At 42.6% G+C, this 17,678-nt stretch overlaps 1 long non-coding RNA gene across 1 annotated transcript; it reads left to right on the top strand.

The window, feature by feature from the left end:
• The first annotated feature begins 431 nt into the window (after positions 1–431).
• LOC135577067 (uncharacterized) lies at positions 432–8,063 on the top strand. The gene is made up of 2 exons (XR_010468663.1): positions 432–1,115; positions 6,247–8,063. It is a non-coding gene; the product is annotated as an uncharacterized LOC135577067 (long non-coding RNA).
• The last annotated feature ends 9,615 nt before the right edge of the window (positions 8,064–17,678 follow it).

The following is a 17,678-nucleotide window of genomic DNA, read 5'->3' as shown; positions in this document are numbered from 1 at the left end:
TTATTTTTGCAGCTGCTGAAAAAGGTAATAGTCAGTCAAAAGGGTAATAGCCGGTCTGTAACTGTGTGTTATCTTCTGTAAGTGCCCGGGCATTCCATGCATTCCATTCTAAATCGTAAAGTAAATCAGAGTCGTAAAACCAACCGATTGGTAAAAGTGTCTGTGTGTCTGTGTAAGTGTGTGTGAGTGTATGCTAATTACAGTAATTACTGTTTAAATGTATGGTAGTATGCTTTAGCCTGTGATCTATATAAAGCAGAAGATGAGCTTAAAACACCTTGATTTAAGTCACGTGGCATGAATTAAATTACAGTTCATGTGGTGTAAGAAAGTATATGCAGATATGTTTTTCACCCTCTGAAACCAGGGACATAATAATAAAATGGGAAATCGTTCTGTTAAAATATTAAAATACCACCTTGCTCCCCTGTTGGGACATGGCTAATAGAGAAGGGGCATGGCTCTATTGATCCATTGTATCAGGAGAATTTTGTTCTAAGTTAGCATGAGTAGGCCTCAGTTAGCATGAGTCTGGTGTAGCATAGTGGAAAAGTACTGAGCGGTTGCTCTCTGGTTCAGCTGAGCATTTAGATAAACAAGCTGGGGAATTATCTCTAGCAGGGTGAGGAGGTTGCATTCCAGAGAAACCACAAGAAGGTCGAGCTCATTATGTATACTATCCAATCAATAGAAGACGAGTAGGCATAATTATTGTATACTATCCAATTAATAGAAGACGAGTAGGCATAATTACTGTATACTATCCAATTAATAGATGACAAGTATGCATAATTATTGTAAGTCTTATATAAACCAGCTTAGTGCATCAATAAAGTTGAAGTATGCTTTATCACTCATATTGGGTCGACCGCATTTCTTCCTCCGTCCGCTCAGGTCTGGAACTCTGCTGGGACTTTTCTCTGCAATTGGCGCCCAAACAGGGACCCGAAGCGGCGGATAGAAGCAAAAGGCGCCGGGAGAGCAGCGACCGGCGGGCAAGAGCGACCGAACACTGTGCTGCGGTGTGTCGTCTCCGAAGCCTGAACCGACTGAAGTTCGCCAGTGCTGGGCTACAGGAAACAAGGGCTGCAAGAGGTCTCTTAATTTAGCAAGAGGTACCGTACTATAGTGATGAATAACGGAGAAATAGATTAAGATGATGAATAACGGAGAAATAGATTAAAATGATGAATAACGGAGAAACGGATTAAAATGATGAATAACGGAGAAACGGATTAAAATGATGAATAACAGAGAAATGGATTTAGAAGTAGCCCTAGATTTATTACAAAGCTTTTTAGAAAAGCGGAGGGTTGATCATAGTTGCGTTAAACAGCTAGCTGGTCTAGTAGCAACAGGGAAAACTAAGGGGTGTTTTCAGGATCCTGATTTATTGTTTGATGAAGGAGAGTGGAGGAAATTGGGGGATGTGTTGTGGGATATGGTTATAGACGAGGATAAAACAGCTAAGAAACTGATGAAACCGTGGAGGGAAGTAATTAATAATATTAAGCGTCATAAAGTGGAAAAGAATTTAGCCGCGGTAGCTTCACAGAAACTCGATAAAATGGAGCCTTCCGCTCCGCCGATGGAAACAGGCATATCTGCGTTTTCAGGGGGGCCAACGCTGCCACGCTCAGGACAAGACGATTTGTTATTTAGTACATGTAAGGCTCCTGTTTCTCCGTGCTGGCAATCGGTGCATGTAAAAAAGAAAGCAGAGTTGAGTTCTGGTTGGAGTGTAGATCAAGTACAGCAGTCGCAGCAGCAGAAACAAAGTTGTGAGGAGTATAACGATCAGAAAGGTATAAGTGAGTCAGAGATGGAGAAAGTTGTGAAGGATACATCTGAGAGACCAGTCAGGCGTCCGGCACTAGTTAATTGGAAAAAGGTAATGGAGGATGCTGCAGAAAATGGAGATTTTGGACCAGATTCACCTTTTGCGTTCCCTGCGCTATTTGAGAGAGATAGACATGGAGATTTGCATGGGCAGTATAATCCGATTAGTTGGAAATTATTGTTGCAGTTGAGAGCTACAGTTTCAGAATCAGGGTTGCATGGAGAGCCGACTAAACAGCTTTTAAATTATTTGTTCGGGAGTACGTTATTGTGTCCGGAAGATATTAAGGTAATAATGAGAATGATAATGACACAGTCACAGTTGTTGTGGCAAGCACATTGGCAGAGATTTTGTGAGGCTTCTGTACAGCAAGCGAGAAATCCTAATGATCCTTTAAGCGATGTAACGGTAGAACAGTTAATGGGGTTAGGACCATTCCTTGAGGTTCGAGCTCAATTAGAAATGGGCCCCGAAAAATGTGCTGAGGCTATGAGAACAGCTCGAGAAGCCATTGAGCATGTTAAAACATCACAGCCATCTCCGTCGTACATGAGTATTAAGCAAGAAAGGGATGAATCATTTGCACAATTTATAGACAGGATTACTTCAGCAATAGAACAATCAGATGTACCAGGCTGGATGAGGGCAGCCTTGTTAAGACAGTGTGCATTGCAGAATGCAAATTCAGCAACTAGAGGTATCTTAGTGACGTTACCTGCAGACGCTACCATAGAAGCTATGTTAGACAGAATGAGCAGAGTTCCGGTAGGGCCACAAGCCATGATGGTAGAGGCTATGGAGAAGCTAGGGAGAGACCTCCTGCAAGCCCAGCAACAGGCATTTGCTGCATTAGCCCCGTTACGTGCTACTACTGTGGAAGTAGAAAGACGACCACGCCCGAATGAGGGAAGACGGAGTAATAAATGTTTCAGATGTGGAAAAGGAGGTCACTTTCGCCGTGACTGTCGGGCGGCTCGAGTTTGGTGTGAGAACTGTAAATCTAGCAGTCATAATACTGAAGCATGTTTCTCGGGAAACGGGAGAATGAGCGCGCCGAGCCGCCGCGCTCCGACAAAAGTGGCAGCTCCAGCAATCGAAACGTCAGAGGATCAACAGAGAGAGCGCCACATGACAGTGACAGCTGCTCCACTGGTACGCTCCAACCTGCAACAGCCGGGAGCCTCAGATTGGACTTGGCAACCTCAGTAGATATCAGTTTGATCGATCAGCGGCCACAAAAGATACCATCTACCTTTAAAGGACCTTTAATAATTAATGGACAATCACAAGGGGCATTGTTAATTGGTCGTTCGTCGAGTGGTATGAAAGGCCTTACGGTTATCCCTGGACTTATTGATGCCGATTACAAAGGAATTGTACAAATTATGGTTCAGACACTGTTTCCTCCGATTTTCATTCCGAAGGGTAGTCAAATAGCACAATTGATACCACTTCCGCAATTAACAAGGGACATGACGCCAGCATTATCTTCAGAAAGAGGAGGTGGTGGGTTTGGATCGACAGGACCTGCTGTGATGCTAACCATGTCAATGAATCGGCGACCAACTGCGTCAGTTCTAATGGAATCTAGAGGACAATTTATTTTACTTACAATGTTACTTGACACTGGGGCTGATTTGACCATCGTAGATGAGGGCGCCTGGCCTCAGGATTGGCCAACAAAACTTATGGACGGGGGCGTTGAAGGAGTAGGAGGTCATTCATCAGTACGTCAAAGTATTGAACGTATTCTGTTCATCATAGACGGGAGAAAAGCCAATACATTTGTTACAGTAATGACTCTTCCTGCAGGTGTAAATGGACTAATAGGTCGAGATATACTGGATCAGCTAGGAGTCATTTTGACAACTGAAAGGGCTTTTCGCTGACGGTCACTGCAAAATGGGCTTTCCCGATCCCTCTTAAATGGACTTCAGATGACCCTGTATGGATCGAGCAGTGGCCGTTGAAAATGGAAAGTCTTGCAGCGGCACATCAGTTGGTACAAGAACAATTTGATCAAGGACATTTGCAACTGTCAACAAGCCCATGGAATACGCCTATTTTTGTGATTAAGAAAAAATCAGGGAAGTTTCGACTGCTTCATGATTTGAGAGCTGTAAATGCACAAATGCAACCGATGGGAGCGTTACAGCCTGGTCTTCCGAATCCGGCAATGCTTCCTGAACACTGGAAGCTGTTAATTGTGGATTTGAAGGATTGCTTTTTTACTATTTCCTTGCACCATCTTGATACACAGCGATTTGCCTTCACTTTGCTAGCGATAAATAGGGAAGCTCCTACTCAGCGGTTTGAGTGGACTGTGTTACCCCAAGGAATGAAAAATAGTCCGACATTGTGTCAATTGTTTGTGGACAATGCGTTGCGTCCTATTCGTGATGCCTGGCCTACAGCGATGGTGTATCACTACATGGATGATATTCTTATTGCACAAGAACAAGACTTTACTGAGCAACAATTGCAATTTTTACATTGTCAGTTGTATAAGGAAGGTTTAGTAATTGCTAAGGAAAAAATTCAGCGACAAGAACCGTGGTTGTACTTAGGGTGGAAAATTACTGACTCCCAAATTCGACCGCAGAAACCGCATATTACCACTGATATTAGGACACTTCATGATGCTCAGAAGCTTGTGGGGGATTTACAATGGTTGAGGCCTGTCGTGGGTATTACCAATGCGCAGTTAGAGGTGTTACGACCATTGTTGCGTGGAACCGATCCCTCCACTCCGGTGAATCTTTCTAAGGAGCAAAAACAAATGATCCAGAATTTAGCTCACTTAATCACATTGGGTTTTACAAGGAGACGTGACCCTGCAATACCTGTAGATTTTTCTGTTTTTCAAACAAATGGTCATTTAATTGGGGCTCTTACACAGCATAAAGAGAAAAAGGGGGAGCGGGAGGAATTTGGGATACTTGAATGGGTATTTCCAAAGCTACAGCCAAGAAAGTCGATACAGCAAAAGGTCGAAACTTTAGCAGATTTAATAAAGAGGGGTAGGAAGCGTGTAATTCAGATCACAGGGCAAGAGTTGCAGACAATATATGTTCCAATGAAAAAAGAAGCAATAGAGTGGTACCTTCAGAATAGCGAGGAGTTGTGTGAGTGTTTATTCTCATCAGCTACAACTATATCCTTGTCTCCTGTAAAGGCGGCAATAGTGCAGTTTATTGGTCACAATGAATGGATGCAGAAACCTCTCCGCAGTAAATCACCCCTAGAAGATGCCCAGACAGTGTTTACGGATGCAGGAAAAAGGTCCAGAAGAGCTGCAGTTACCTGGATCGCTTGTGGTGAGTGGCACCACCACTTGCTGGAAGCTGTTCCGGGAGATTCCTTGCAGACATTGGAGCTTGCTGCTGTTGTATGGGCCATGGGGAAATGGAGAGAGGAAACAATTAATATTGTGACCGATTCGCTGTATGTTGCGGGTGTGTTACACAGGATAGAAGATTCTCAGATTAAGGATGTTAAGCAACTGCGCTTGGGAGAACTGTTTAGACAGTTGCGTACATTAGTACAAGGAAGAACAAAACCATATGCAGTGATTCATATCCGTAGTCATATGTGGGATTGTGGCCTTGGAGAAGGGAATGCTAGAGCAGATAGATTGGTAGCATGTTCTGCCCCTGTTAGTGATTTTGTCAAGGCTAGAGAATCACATAGTGTGTTCCATCAGAACGCGAAAGGATTACATTCACAGTTTAAGATCACCGTAGAGGAAGCTAAAGGAATTGTACGGACTTGCCCTCAGTGTAGTCATCATGGTTCTGGTCTAGGTGTAGGAGTTAATCCTAGGGGGTTGGGTCCTAATGAGATATGGCAAATGGATGTGACGCATGTGCCTTCAATGGGTAGGCTCAAATATGTACATATTACAGTTGATACGTATAGTCATTTTGTATGGGCAACGCCACAGGCAGGGGAAAAAGCTAGTCATGTAATTCGTCATTTGACGGCGTGTTTTGCTGTAATGGGGGTACCAGCACAGATTAAAACGGATAATGGGCCAGCTTATTGTAGTGAGAAGATGCGTAAATTCTGTCAATTATGGGGAGTACAACATGTTACAGGGATTCCACATTCTCCAACGGGACAAGCAATTGTAGAGAGAATGAATCAAACGCTGAAGCAATATTTGCAGAAATTTCAAAGTATCACGGACAGTCAAGAAAGGGTTATGAAAACATTGTTTGTTTTAAATTACCTCTGTATATTTGGATCAGATGAGGAGCCACCAGTAAAAGTGCATTCAGGTCTCTCAAAGAAAGTAACTGTCCAAATGAAGGTGTTTTATCGAGACCCAGAAACTGGACAGTGGAAAGGGCCTGCGGAAGTTCAATACATTGGCAGAGGATACATGTGTGTACTTACTCCTACAGGGCCAAGATGGGTACCTGCAAAATGGACTCGGCCAACATTAAAGGACTGATGGTGTTTATCTTGACTGTCATTGGTGCAACGGCTGTCCCGCATTTGTTGATGAAGCAACAGAACATTTGGTTGACTTGGGCCAATAAGACGCGCAATCCTAATTTCTGTCTGTCTCGCTTCAGCTCAAGAGCCATTCAAGACGTGTTTGATTGGAATACCTTTATCGGTCAATGAATCTATTGAGATGCTTACAGGATTGTATAATGTGTCTGTTTGGAACAACTGTAATTGTATAGGGAAACCTGATGCTTGTTTAACTCATTTACCCTTTAATAATGCATCTTGTCGATTAGCTTGCTTGTTTAAGGCTCTAAATGCTTCTGTGAATAATGGTCAAGAATTAGATTTATTAGTGTCACTAGGACCTGCAGAGATAGGAAATGTCACGTATCATGTTGATTGCTCAAACGTGAGGCCAGCTTATCAAGCAGATAATGGGACAGGAGCAGTAGCTTTTGGGGGATATAGTTATTTGTACAATTTGTCTAATGAACAGCCTCAATGGGTGCAATTTACCAATGTGACTCCATCCTTGAATGGGTGGAATTTAACAGCAAAAAGTGGAGGTGTTCATATGGTTAATATCACAGGAGCAAATAAGTTAGCACCAGGAATGTTTCTTATTTGTGGTGATCGAGCTTGGACAAGTGTCCCATGGAGACCAGTTGGGGGTCCTTGCTATCTTGGCAAATTGACTACCTTCGCGCCTAGTAAATCGCAAATGATTGGCAAATTCAACAGAACTAGAGTAAAAAGAGAATTGTTCACAAAAGACTGTGACGATAATGTGATGCTTCCAAGACGAACAGAATCTATATTTGCCTCCTTTTTTGTCCCAGGAGCAATGACTGCGTGGAATGCGAATAATTTAAGAAAATTAGCCTGCTGGGTTGGGAAGCAAGCGAATTTGACTTCTAAAGTGTTATCAGATTTAGCTACTGATTTAGATTCTATACGACATGCTGTACTTCAAAATAGAGCTGCAATAGATTTTTTGCTTTTGGCACAAGGTCATGGTTGCGAGGACTTTGATGGTATGTGCTGCTTCAATTTATCTGATCATAGTAAATCAATTCAAAGTCAGCTGCAGCAATTACAAGCTCATATGCAGAAGTTACAAGTTGATGGTGATCCAATTGCTAGGTGGTGGGCCTCGCTAGGTTTTCCTTCATGGCTGTTGTCATTCTTTAAACCATTATTGGTAGGAATTGCTTTTATTTTGCTTATATTGCTTATTGGTATGTGTTGTCTTTCATGTATTAGGCAATTATGCTTAAAGATAATTGATGCTACTTTTCGCAAGGAAGTGTTATTAGCCCAAAGAGAAAAAGGGGGAATTGTTGGGACATGGCTAATAGAGAAGGGGCATGGCTCTATTGATCCATTGTATCAGGAGAATTTTGTTCTAAGTTAGCATGAGTAGGCCTCAGTTAGCATGAGTCTGGTGTAGCATAGTGGAAAAGTACTGAGCGGTTGCTCTCTGGTTCAGCTGAGCATTTAGATAAACAAGCTGGGGAATTATCTCTAGCAGGGTGAGGAGGTTGCATTCCAGAGAAACCACAAGAAGGTCGAGCTCATTATGTATACTATCCAATCAATAGAAGACGAGTAGGCATAATTATTGTATACTATCCAATTAATAGAAGACGAGTAGGCATAATTACTGTATACTATCCAATTAATAGATGACGAGTATGCATAATTATTGTAAGTCTTATATAAACCAGCTTAGTGCATCAATAAAGTTGAAGTATGCTTTATCACTCATATTGGGTCGACCGCATTTCTTCCTCCGTCCGCTCGGGTCTGGAACTCTGCTGGGACTTTTCTCTGCACTCCCCTTAGGATGCATCCTTACACATTAGAGTAGCTTAATGGGGAATCCTGATAAAAGAAAGTTTGAAAGAATATTGTATTCGCTTGTGGCTTGAATGTGGGATTATAGCAATTAGTGGCAATTAATGCTGTTCTGCAGAACTTGGGAAAAATAGGATGAAGTACAGTACTGTAATTTAATTTGCTCTTATTGTTATCTAATAATTATAAGACCAGAAAAGGATTTAAGTTGTTAAACTCTGATTCGTACTGAATTTATGTGCTAGTCAGAGATATGGAAAAAACCCAACAAATTAAATGTTATTATGGATGAGAGCTTGGGAGAGATTGTATTTAAAAGTGGTTTAAAAGTGGCTAGAATATGAACTGAATTGGATCTAGGAAAATGGAAATAATGGACTTATGTTTAATATGCTGTTTTTCTGACATCTGCAAAAGGTAAATGGGACTGAGGAACGTAACTATTGCTGAGCTAATTGGAATTGCATATAAAGTGTATTATGACTGGAACTAAATGGAAAAACAAAAAAGCTAGATATCCCAGGCCTGTGCTGTACAGTTTGAACATAAATTTCAAGTCTGTGCCAAGCTGCAAGATAAACTCAACCTCCCCCGTCCATGTGGCCTTGCCTGTGTCTAAACTGCAGCAAGAAGAGAAAAAAAAAATAGAAAACCACTGCTAGAAGCAGTGAAGGGGGGGGGAAGCTGTGTGCCTCACAGGGTAGCCTCTCTCACCCGAAATGGTGCAAGCTCCCCTAGAGAAGTTATAGAAACTAAGAGCAACAGAAAGTAGAAATTTGGAAATTTTTTTAGATGAAGCTTGGAGAGTATTCAGTAACAGGGAAGAGGAAGATATTGTCAGAAGGATAAGAAAGCAGGGAACTAAAGAGGTTGGAAGGCTTTGAAAGCCTTTAGAGAGAGATTGACGCACATTGGGAAAATGAATGTCGGGGAAGGTACAGAGGAAGTAGGCAGAAAGAGTAGCAAGTTTTGAAAAAGACTGACTGGAACCTGGAATGAACAGAAACTAGTGGAATTTTTGGTAGATTGCCAATAAGTAATGATTACATAGTAGGTAAAGGGAGCCACTGGCCAAAGCGAAAGGGCATATTTTTGTGAACCTTTGAAATATAAATTGGATAAACAAGTAGGCATTTATAAATTTTTACATATGCCCAATTCCCCAAAACCTCTTTTAGGGAGAAATTTGTTGGAACAAATGGATGCGGTAATCAGATTTGAAAAAGGAGAAATTACTCTGGAGGTAAATGATCAGTAATATATGCAAATAATGGGCTTGCTTTTAGCAACTGTTCCCACAGAAGGTAAGATTAATGAAGAAGTGGTGAGCCAAGTGTATCCAGGAGTATAGGCTACTGATGTGCCTGGAAGGGCCAAAATTGCCCCACCTGCCGAGGTAAGGATAAAGGGAGGACAGGGAAGGAATTCGGCCGGTAATAGAGAAATTCCTACAAATCAGGTTATAAACAAAATAACAGAGGACCTCTACCCAGTGGTAGCAAACCCATACACCCTTCTGACTCTATTAACCCTGATTTGATTTACTGTTTTAGATATAAAAGATGCCTTTTTGCCTCCCTCTCCATGAAGCCAGCCAGACAATATTTCTGTAAAACCCGGCTCACATGGACGGTGTTGCCACAAGGATTTAAGAACAGCCTGACAAGCTAAAGATCTTGAATCTTGGGAAGCCCCCGTTGATGAAGGACAGATGCTACAATATGTGGATGACATTTTGATCGCTACCAAAGCAAAGGAGACGTGCACAACCTGGACTGTAAGTTTATTGAACTTTTTGGGGCTCCAAGGATGCCGGGTATCACAGAAGAAAGCCCAGATGATACAGCAACAAGTAACTTATTTGGGCTATGAAATTAGTGCAGGGCAGAGGACCTTGGGACAGGCTCAAAGGAGGCTATATGCCAAACTCCAAAGCCTCAAAGTGTATAATTATGGATTGCTTGTGAAGCCATTGAATGCAGTAGCAGTCACAGATCAGAAACACCTACAATGAAATAAAGAAGCTACATGAGCCTTTGAAAAGCTTGGTAAGGCTTTGATGTCAGCCCCTGCTCTAGGACTCCCAGATGTAAGTAAACCATTTTTTCTATTCTCTCATGACAAGCAGGGAATAACCTTGGGTATACTGGCACAGGATCTTGGCTTGTACCAATGAGCAGTGGCCTACTTCTCCAAACAATTAGATGCAACTGCAAAGGGGTGGCCTGGATGCCTACAGGCAGTTACAACAGTGGTATTGAACATATAGGAGACCTGGAAATTTACCATGGGTCAGAAAATGACTGTGCTAGTATCCCACACAGTGTCTACAGTTCTAGAAGCAAAAGGGGGACACTGGCTTTCCCCACAAAGATTTCTCAAATATCAGGCTAAATCATCATCACTAACATTGTCAATCCAGCTTCTTTCCTCAGCAGTAATGTTGGAGAATCAGTTCACCACTGAAGCAATATACTCCAGTCAACCAGATCTAAAGGACAATCCTATGGAAAACACTGAGAACTGCTTTATGGACAAAAGCAGCAATATCCTGAATAGTGAAAGGCATGCTGGTTATGCTATAGCCATGAAGCGATGGAATCTGGACCTCCGCCTAGAAGTACTTCCGCACAAAAGGCAGAAATAATCGCCCTTATTCGTGCTCTGGAACTAGCTCAAGGTAAAACTGTGAACTTTTATATGGACTCTAAGTATGCTTTCAGGGTCGTGCATGCACACAGAACAATTTGGAAAGAAAAAGGACTCTTGAACTCTCAAGGCAAACATATCAAACGGTCAGAAGAAATAACGGCAGCTCAACTTCCTAAGAAGGTGGCAATCATGTATATCAAGGCACACCAGAAAGTGGGCTCGGAATTGGAAAAAGGGAAGGAGCTGGCAGACAGAGAGGCAAAACTTGCGGCTGAGCAAAAGCAAAAATAGAAAGTGCCCTAGTCCCTGATAGGCAGGTCTCTTTAGAAGGTAAGCCAGAATATACCAAGAAAGATGGGAAACTTTTTATAGATTTAGAGGGATCATATAATGAGGAAGGGTGGGCTCACACCCCACAGGGAAAACTTATTGTTACCTCCTATTTAGTTTGGCCTTTAGTAAGGGAAGAGCACAGAAAGAGGCATTGGGGAACACAAGCACTATATAAACATTTGAAAAAATAGTAGCTAGAAATTTGTATACTCTGTAAGACAGGTGACACAGCGATGCGATCTTTGCCTCCAGACTAATCCTAAGAATATACCCAAGCCAGAAATGGGTCAAATTGGGAAAGGAAATGGACCTGGGCAACAATGGCAAATTGATTTTTCGGAACTCCCAAGAAAAGGGGGGTACTGATATTTGTTGGTACTAACTGATATCTTTTCAGGTTGGCCGGAAGCATTCCCTACCAGAACAGCAAAAGCTCGGGAGGTAACTAAAAACATTAGTACAAGAAATAATACCAAGGTTTGGAGTTCCAGCTGTTATATCCTCTGATAGAGGGCCATATTTTATTTCAAAAGTTGTACAGCAAATCAGTCAGTACTTGGGAATAGACTGGCAACTACATACCCCTTATCATCCTCAATCCAGTGGCCAGGTAGAAAAAATGAATAATCTAATTAAACAAGAAATTGTAAAATTGGGGCAGGAGGCTAACCTGGCTTGGCCTCGATCCTTGCCTTTGGCCCTCTTGCATATATGAACAAGGTCAAGGGCAAAGGAAGGGTTGAGTCATTTTGAAATCCTGTATGGGAGACCCTATAGTGTACAGAAGGGGATGTCTGCACAAGTAGGGGATGAAGTTATGACTTCTTATATGGTGGCATTGGGTAAACAACTTAACAAAATCGGGAAACGTATTTGGAACTCGGAGTAGGGGTTTGGATGGGCCAGTACATAACATCCAACTGGGAGATTATGTGTATTTGAAGTCTCTTGCAGAAAAGACTTGGGAATCACAATAGGAAGGTCCATTTCAAGTCTTCCTGACATCTTTCACTGCTATCAAGATTACAGAACAGAATGCCCAGATCCATCATTCTAAAGTGAAGAAAGCCTGCAAAGCACCATGAAGGGTAACCCAGGTGCAACCTGGAAAATTGTGTTTCTTACGGTCATAGCCTTAGCATACGGGTGGGATGACAATTGGCATGGGCAAGATCTGAATAAAACCATGGGGGAACACTTTAAATTGGTGCTTTGGAATCAAACCAATCAGAGTATATATATTACATTGCCCACTTCTGCAGGTGAGAGCTTTAAGTTTGTAGTAATTAATCAAAACCTTTCTGAAATTCCAGCAAAGAAATTAAGTTATGTCCACCTTGACATGTTTTGGTCCTTCTGGACCTTCTGGGTGACCTTTTGGTCCCTGTGGTCCTTTTGGTCCTTTTGGGTGACTGGCCCGGGTGGCGCTTACTACATCAGTAAGAAGAAACCCAAAAGAGGAGACAAATGCTACAACTGCAGGGAGCAGGGTCACCACACTAAAGAACGCAAGCTCCCATCGCAGCCCAGAAGATGCCGTTTCTGCCGGAGCACCAGCCATGTGGTTGTCAGCTGCTCCAAAAGAGCTTAGCAGCACAGTAGACAAACAAAAGGAGCCTGACTTTTGTATTAACATTAAAAATCTGTTTAAGAATAGAGATGGGTTTTCTCAGGTAGAAGTAGCCTTCTTACCTGTGGTCAGAGAAAAGAATTTACTAACCTCTTAGAAAAGGGGGGATTGATACAGGGAATTAACAATTAATTAATTAACACTTAAAGAACTAAGGAGCTAAAGCTTAGAGAGCTAACCCTTAACCCACATCACTATTGCCTAGCCTTGCTTAGCTTTGTGTAACTTATTGTATGAGAAACAGGAGTTCACTGATGCCTTGCAAAGATAAAAAACCTTGGGTGCATCCTTGGGTGAACTAGATTACAGAAACTTGGGCACAGGACAGGAGATATGCCAATTCCAACCAACTCAGCAATCTGAGTCCTAACCAACTCATCACACTGGACCAAAGGTAACTGTGTACAGAGACAAAGACTGGGGTTCACGATCACTGCGCAGCCACAACCAGGAGGGGCCGGAGGTGAAGACTATGGAAATGATCTCCTGGAACTCATTGTAATAAGAACTGCCTTCTCCGGGACAGGTTCTGAATATGTATGGGCGTTCCTAAAACTTTCATGAATGTGTAACACTTTGTTGCATTTAACTAAGCTCACAGCTGCTGGAAATTTACACACGTCTTAGGTGGAAAGAATTCCCCCGTGTGTCCAGCGCTGTAAATAAACATACCTCTTTACAATCTCACAGGTTGTAAAGTCATTTCCGCACCTCACTGCAGCATCAGGGCTTCTGTCATACTTCAGAGCGTCCATGTTGGCTGCTGTCACCACCGCTAGAAGGAGTGACAGGGTGGTCTGTTTCTCCGTTATCCTGTAAGAAAACAAAACTTGTTTCGGGCTTCGAAACCGGGCTTTTAGTTAGATGTCTGGGATTATCCACTGGATGCTCATGTGGTGGGTTTTCGCACTCCTGTTCAGAGCTTCCCAGGCATAGAAGCCTCTGGTGTTTACCAGGGTCACAGGCACAGTGCCAATAGAGGGCAGCTTCACCATAAGAGGTTGGTCCATGTGTATTTATAGTGGAGGCTGGTCCTTTTCATTGTTTGGTACAGAATCATTGTCTATTGGTGGCCTATTGAGCCAAAATGCCCTGATTTTGAGGCTTCCATAACTGCCCCAGTGCTTATTAACAATGAGGAGTGCTTGTGTTAGCCGTGTGTCCCAATTGGGTCACAAGACATCAATATACTTCTTAATCAGACCATTAGTCTGCTCAACAATCCCATTGGCTTGGAGGTAATATGGTGTATGTAACACCCACTTAACACCTTCCCCTCGAGCCCAATCTTGAACCACTGCAGCCATAAAGTGTGTTCCATGTGTTCCGTTGTCACTTCGAATACTCTCAGGGGTGGGCAGAACACTGAACCACTCATGCAATACTCACACTGTTTGCTAAAACAAGGGGCTGGCCTGGCATTTTAGTCCCTTTTGGAATATGCCACAATGGGAAGCATGCTCTGCAAACCCCCATTCCACCTTTAATGGGTCCTGTGGGTGCAGCAGGCCTAGCTTCTGATAGATTCTAAGTTCATCCTTTAGAATGTTAAGGGCCTCCACTTGCTGCAAGGTCCAATCCCATTTCCTGCTCTTCTGAAGCAGGTCATATAGAGGGCGGGCAATCACCAAAAATCCTGGTATTTTCTCCAGTACCTCAATGAGCCCAATAGGTATTGCAACTTCTCTTTGCTCTTTGGGGTCCGCTCCTTCTCAGTAGCTGATAGGACATGATCAAGTACTGCAATAGTGAAAAGGAGAAATAAACTTAACAGCAGAATCAATTATACTGTTAAGCGGCATTCTTTATTTTATCAGCACTGGGGAACAGTGGGGATCATCCTCCATAAGTGCTCCAACTGTTAGCAATCAGGACACATAACCACGGGCGTAGTTATATGCGGTGCTTTATTTCAGCGCTGGGAAACCAGGGGTTCGCACCCAAAGCTGGCTTCGACCACTGATTCGAACTCCACTACATTTATACAATTTGGTTACATACATATTCATTAGAGTTAAAACATGTATATTGCATATTCATTAGGTTACACAATTATTTCACAATATCAGTTGCAACATCTTGGAACTACTCTAAGCATGCGCAGTGTCCTCTGGTGGTCGTTTTGGGGTGTTCAGGATGAAGTAAGTAGTCTTCATCACTAGTGTACTTTTCACCTTTCATCACAGCACATGCGCACTTTTCATAAAATTATATAAATTCTTGGATGTACCTTCTCAGCACATCTTATCTTCTCGAGATAAGTACTAACTTTCAGTTCTCTAAAATATGAACTCGTATACAACCTGCATAGCTTTTAAGATAAGGTAGGAATCTTGGATATGGTCTGCAGAATCAAAACACAGCCCACAAAACCCAATTCAACTATAACACAACGACTGGATGCTCTTGCATTACTTATATTCACATAATTAATACATATGCATCACAATTTTTGAAAATTTTGACATACAATACATCTATATTAAGAAATAATTGATGATGTTAGTTATAATTGTTTAGTTTCTTACTTACAGTACACCTATTATTTATTAGTTAAATATAAACTAAGCACTCTGCTTCTAAACAATGTATTACTTAATCTTCTGTCTCCCTCTTGTCATGCAGAAGGATCTAAAACTTGAAAAATAACCCCTCGTTTTGCAGGTGGTCAAAAAGCATTTATCTCATGTCAATTGTGACACGTGGAAACAACTTTACAACCTATAAAGTCATAAAACTTTACAACTCACAAGGTTATAAAGGAGATATGTTTATTTCAACGTTGGGCGCAAGGGGGATCGTTCTACCATTCATGCGCAACTTCTAACAATATGAGGTGTGTTTAAATACAGTAAAGTGTTACATATTCATAATGACCCCAGGAATGCCTATACATATTCGTAACCTTTCCCCACTTCATATTAAAATGAGTCCCAGGTAATCATTTCCATAGTCTCCTCCTTGACCCCTCCCTGTTACGCCTGCGCAGTGCCATCTGGTGGTCTTGAGGAGGGGTCTTTGGGGGTCTTTGGATGAAGGCTCCTTCAGCTTCATCACAATGAACTTTTTACCTTTGGCTCATTATGTTGAATTGACTGGAACTCAAGCTGCCAAGTGGATTGAAACCAGACTGGTTCCTCCCTTTTGCTGTAAATCTTTGTTATCTCGTCTTCTCAAGTTTACAGCTAGATGCCTTAAGTTTACAGCTAGGTGCTGTAAAACTTCTTATCTTGGCATTCAACGAGGTTCTGTTTTTTCTTAACATAATTGGTTACATAAAGCTCTAAACTAGGCACCCTTAAAGTGTTAGTTAGTTAGTTCTCTCTATCAATTGGTTAATTATGGGTACGTTTTTTATAACTTAATCACAGTATACATGAATTTGGCAGCTTCTCTTCAGTAGCTCCCACTATCCACCAAGCCCCTAGGAATTTAACTTCCTGCCCGGGACCTTGGCGCTTGGGAGATGGAATACCTAATTAATTTTTTGTCAGTAGATTCCAGATAGTCTCAGCTAACTGCCCAACCTGTTTCTTATCGTCTCTGCCAACTAAGATGTAGTATTGATATATGTGAACGCCCGAGGACACTTTCACAGTGTCGAGGAGCACATCTAAGGCATTGTGGGCAATAGTAGGAGAGTGCTTGTACCCTTGTGGAAGCCGATTAAAACTGTATTGTCTCCCCAGGTAAAAGCACATTGGGGTTTGTCCTCCTCCCTTAAGGGAATAATGAAGAACATATAATTGACATCTAAGGCGGCCATCCACGGATGGGCTGCTGCTTGCATCGCAGTCACCACTGAAGTTATGTTTGGGATGGCAGCCGTTAGGGGTGGGGTGTTATTATTCAGTTTGCGATAATCAATAGTTAAGTGCCACCGCCCATCGAGCTTGCTAACTGGCCAAAACGGAGAATTCTAGGGAGAATGAGTGGGGCTGATTTTGTCTTTTTCAAGATCGTTAATTACCTCTGTAATAGCCTATTTTGCTGCACTCGGCAGGGGGTATTGTGGAGTACAGGTTGTTTTGGGTAGCGGCAAACTGCGAGGTCCTAATGCGAGCACTCTCTTTAGGCTGCAGCCACGCGGGAGTGGGCTGCGAAGTCCTAAGACTGTAGCAGCAGAGAAGTGAACTGCAAGATCCTAATGCGAGCAGCTACCTTAGGCTGCAGCGGCGTGGGAGTGAGCTGTAAAGGTCTAATGCGAGTAGCTTCAGTCCCGGGGCTCCCATATTAATAAAAATACTCTAAACTTGTCCAGTTTGGAACCACAGAAATATGTATATACGGTACTTTGTCAGTGGACCGTTGACAAGAATTTACCATGCGGTGTGGATGGCCCATGTCCCAGTCCGCGGCTTTTAGTTTAACTCATTTCGTTCCCTCCCCAGAGGCACGTAAGGGTCAAGTTTCCCCTCCCAAGGAGGGGGACGGGGGCGTGCAGTTGCCAAACTGCTTTTGCCCTCTGTCAATTCGTTCCTTCCTGGATTGTAAATTCGGTGCGGTCTATCTGGGGGAGGGAGTTCAGGCTCCCGAGTGAGGGGATGATTGCCGGCTCTTCCTTTGTGTTCTGGGGTGAGGGGGGTACACTGATCCCCGTTCTGCTAGTGGTGTGGATGTGTTGCTGGGCTTGGGACAGTATAATTATCCGCAATTTAAAGCACAATGGCCCCCTCTGGTGCTTGAACAAGTGAAAGCCATAGGGCTTGAGGCTATAATTAGAACAGCGGATCTGGCAAACCGAAACAAAGATACACCACCATCAAGAAGGGTCCTAGAGAGCCATTTCTTTCCTTCGCTGAAAAATTACAAGCAGCTATCGAACGTCAGGTGTCTGATGAGCACCTTCGGGGAATGTTGGTAAAACAGCTAGCTCGTGATAATGCTAATGCAGATTGCCAGAAACTG

This window comes from Columba livia, chromosome W (genome assembly GCF_036013475.1).
Source record: "Columba livia isolate bColLiv1 breed racing homer chromosome W, bColLiv1.pat.W.v2, whole genome shotgun sequence".
NCBI classification, from domain to species: domain Eukaryota; kingdom Metazoa; phylum Chordata; class Aves; order Columbiformes; family Columbidae; genus Columba; species Columba livia.
This window is presented reverse-complemented; position numbering and strand designations above follow the sequence as displayed.